This window comes from Ictidomys tridecemlineatus, chromosome 4, assembly GCF_052094955.1.
Source record: "Ictidomys tridecemlineatus isolate mIctTri1 chromosome 4, mIctTri1.hap1, whole genome shotgun sequence".
Classification (NCBI taxonomy): domain Eukaryota; kingdom Metazoa; phylum Chordata; class Mammalia; order Rodentia; family Sciuridae; genus Ictidomys; species Ictidomys tridecemlineatus.
Genome location: NC_135480.1, coordinates 18,161,617 through 18,165,927, shown reverse-complemented (window position 1 = coordinate 18,165,927; position 4,311 = coordinate 18,161,617). Strand labels below are relative to the sequence as shown.

Genomic DNA, 4,311 nt, shown 5'->3' with positions numbered 1-4,311 from the left:
ATGAAATCATGCAGCTAAACTATAATGTGGATATTGAAACATGATCCATTTAGGAAGAAAATAGTATTTGAAATAGTATTTGTCACATTTTTGCTTTTCTTCTTGGGGACATTGCTGGGTAACTTGTTGATTATCACCACCATCAAGACCAGTTGGGCACTTGGCAGTCCATTGTACTTCTTCCTTTTCTATTTATCCTTATCTGACACCTGCTTCTCTACTTCCATAGCTCCTAGAGCAATTATGGATGCCCTTTGGAAAAAGGCCACTATTTCTTTCAGTGAGTGCATAATCCAAGTCTTTTCATTGCATTTCTTTGGCTGCCTGGAGATCTTCATCCTCATCCTCATGGCCATTGACCACTATGTGGCCATCTGTAAGCCCCTGCACTACATGACCATCATGAGCCGCAGGGTCTGTAGTGTGTTGGTGGCTTTGGCCTGGGTGGGGTCCTGTGTGCATTCTTTAGTTCAGATTTTTCTTGCCTTGTGTTTGTTTGCCTTTCTGTGATCCTAATGTGATGGTCCACTACTTCTGTGACTTGGAACCCTTGTTGAAGCTCGCCTGCACAGACACATATGTGACCAACCTCCTCCTGGTGTCCAATAGCGGGGCCATTTGTACAGTGAGTTTTGTTGTGCTCATGTTCTCCTATGTCATCATCTTGCATTTGCTGAGAAACCACAGTGCGTAAGGGAGGAGAAAGGCCCTGTCTACCTGCATCTCCCACATCACCATGGTCATCTTGTTCTTTGGACCATGCATGTTTAGATACACAAGGCCTGCAACCACCTTCCCCATGGATAAGATGATAGCTGTGTTTTACACCATTGGAACACTTTTGCTCAACCCTCTGATTTACACACTGAGGAATGCAGATATGAAAAATGCCATGAGGAAGTTATGGAGCAAGAAATTGGTCTCCGATCACATGAGATGAATGCCTTCATATTTTGTGTTGACCTGGAAGAAGTAAAAAGAATATTATCTTTTTATTGTTTGGTTAATATACTAAAAACTTATCTCCTGTGGGTTAGTTCCTTCTGGAAAGGAGGAAGTGTACTTACAGACACTAATTAATGTTGAGTCAGGTTTAGTAGAGGAAGAATCAGCAATCCTGAAGAACCAGCATCACATAGTTGATGCCAATGTCTGCTGCCATCTCCAGCAGTAACCAACTTCCAGGGACCATGGCTGCAGTAACTTTCAAGTGCCTGGCTGGCTGAGCATGGTGAAACAACTTTCTAGACCCACTGTGTGAAAGCAGGGTGTCCTGATTGTCTCTGCTCAGGGGAATTTTCACTTTTTCATCCTTGAGTTTGAGATGGGTGTGGTCTTGCCAATTCCTGAGAAGATCTCAAGTCATCTTTCTTACTGTCTCTGGGCAAAGTCTTTTAGTGTTTCTTTAGTGGCTAAAATGTTGTTTTTAACAACCACATATTCATTGACCCACATTTACTTGCAGTTTTCTGGCCAAACTGCAAGTTTTACAGATTTTTCTGCTTTGATTTCTACTCCTGATCATCACATTATTTGGATAAAAGCTGCCAGCAATATCCTTGCCACTGCCTGAATACTGTTTCCTAGAATCTTTTTCCACCTGATTAATTCCATAACTTTTGTATTCAGCCTCACTGAGAGTGTCAGGACATAGGGAAAATGTAGACAACTCCTTTGACAGTTTATTTTGGGGCTCACAGTTTCAGAGGTCTCAATCCATAGGCTGCAGATTCCATTCCTAAGTTCAAGGTGGGGCAGAGCATCATGGTGAAAGAGTGTGGCAGAGGAAAGCAGTGGGGGATACGGCAATAGGAAGCAGAGAGAGAGATAGCTAGAGAGGCAGAAAGACAGAAAAGGGAGGAGAGAGAGAGACTCCACCTTGCTGGGAACAAAATATATACACTAAAGGAAAACACCCAATGAACCTCCTCCTTCAGCCATGTGCTACCTGCCTATAGTGACCATCAGTTAATTCCTATCAAGAGATTAATGCACTAATTGGGTTAAGGCCCATAACTCAAATATTTCACTTTCTTGCATTTTCTCACACATGAAGTTTGGAAGACACATCATATTGTCACCATAACAAGTGGAAACCAGAGGGAAAAAAAGTAAACTCATGAAAGTAGAAGGGAGATCAAGAGAGTAAAGAAAGGAGATCAGAGGAAGGGGGCAGAAGTGGGGGCAAGGGGTGGTGCTGGATAATAAATTAATCAAATTATCTTATATGCAGGTATGTCACAATGAAATTCACTCTTCCGTCTAATTAGTATGCAGCAATACAAATTAAATGAAAGAGAATCATCTTCAGAGCTTATTTTGTTCTTAGTTAAATATAGTTATATACATAGCTGAAGAAAATAATTAAAGTAATCTTTTAAATAGAGTCTTTTGGCCATCATCATTTAAAATGATGAAGATTTTCTTAGAAATGTTTTTTCCTTGCTGATGGATTTCCACTATGAATAGATTGTATGATTTGGAGGAAAATATGTAACTTATATCTTTGATACCAGCAAACCATATTTGAAAGTCTTGATTCTACTTGAATCCTATCTATATAATTCAAAATTTAAAGTTGACTTTGAAATAATCACTTCACTATTTTATTATCTTATTTTACACTAGAAATTCATAAATACTTCTAATATGTTCACAATTATTGTAGTGTTTGTGCAGCATTTTACATGTGTCAATTTGCCAAATTTTCTCCTTGTGCTTCTGTGAAAGTATTAATAGTGCTATATCATGCATGAAATTAAAATATGTGTATTAAATTAAAAATAATTTTATAAGGGCTGGGGTTGTGGCTCAGTGGTAGAGAACTTGCTTAGCACATGTGAGGCACAGAGTTCAATTCTTAGCACTACATAAAAAATTTAATCATTTTATGGTGCTTTTTACAATTTCTAGCACATTTTACAGAATGTTTGAAATTAATATATAAAAGTCAAGAAAGAATAGATCCTAATGTCATTTGATTAATAGTCATTAGAAAAAGTATAAGAAGAGCAGTTTAATTAAAACAAAACACAAAATTTAACTGTGAAAGACCAATTAAGTAATCTGGAGAAGTTAGTCATTGGCAGAGCAATGAAATAAATAAGGTATGGAATAAGGTTTTAGGGAACACAATGAAAAAGGAAAAACCTTACAGAAATGGGGAAATTTAAGTCTGGCCTTAATTGTGTTAAATAAAAAGAAAAATTATTTCACTATTAATATATGATCAGCCTTGATAGCGGAGAGGAGGATTATTAATATTTATGATAAATACATATTTATTTTCTGCATAAATAATCTTATGACAATTTTTTAAAATTTTTGGTTACCAACCATAAAATCTATCCTGAAATTTAAAATTATATATTTAAAGCTATTTAAAATAATTTACAAATTATGTTAGAAAAACTGAACAAATAAAGTCATGAGAATTACATATTGTTAGATTTGTCCAAGAATTGCCATGGGGATAGCCAATGGGCTTGAACCCAGGTACCTCTAGTGCCCTTAAATCTTCTCCCAACTCTACGTGCACCTACTTCAGGAGCCTTTATACTCCATGCATTTAGGGAACTGGTTTTGGATGCTCATTATTGCATTGAAGGAAGAAAGAGCGAAAGGCCAATATGCATCTGATTTTTCTCTTGGAGTATTCTCATGCTTAGTACCCATAGAGTAAATTTTTATATTTTAAATATAATTTGAAAGCTACATAAAAAGCATGAGGATTTTTTCACTGTGTTTATGCTTAAGATATCTACTTCTTATTTGGGGTTAGAATTTAGACTTTTTTCATTTGTTGTTATGATTTCAAGAACAAAGATATTGCTTCAAATGCTGATTGGAATTGAATGACAACCAATGTGGAGTTTTTATTATATTCGTCTCATTTTTACATCTTCCTCTGCTTTGTATTCTTTGCATGCCAAAGTCTTCGTAAAAGTCACTATTTTGAATAACAATAATGTCAAATATCCTTATTTGCCTGTTTTTCAAGAAAATTTTTCTCCATGGGTAAATAATCTAAAAATATAGCTGGTAGGCAACTATTTTTTAAAACTTGTGCCCTGTCTTGGGAAACAGGTATTTCAACTGAGATATCTGTTACAGATACAGAGAATTGAGAACTTTTTTTACTGAGGTTTCCATTGCAATTAAAAAATGAAGAAATATTAAAAAAAAATCTGTTGTATTTTAGATCTGTAACAAATTAAGGTTTGAAAATTGTGTAGTACAAAGTAGTTTTCCTATTTACATTGTAATTGATGGAAGTTATTGTAAATAATCCTTAATAACCTGTTGGTGGTG

The 4,311-nt window shown here is 35.8% G+C and overlaps 1 pseudogene; it reads left to right on the top strand.

Annotated features, from left to right (window-relative positions):
* On the top strand, positions 1 to 940 carry LOC106144627 (olfactory receptor 4C16-like; annotated as a pseudogene).
* The last annotated feature ends 3,371 nt before the right edge of the window (positions 941 to 4,311 follow it).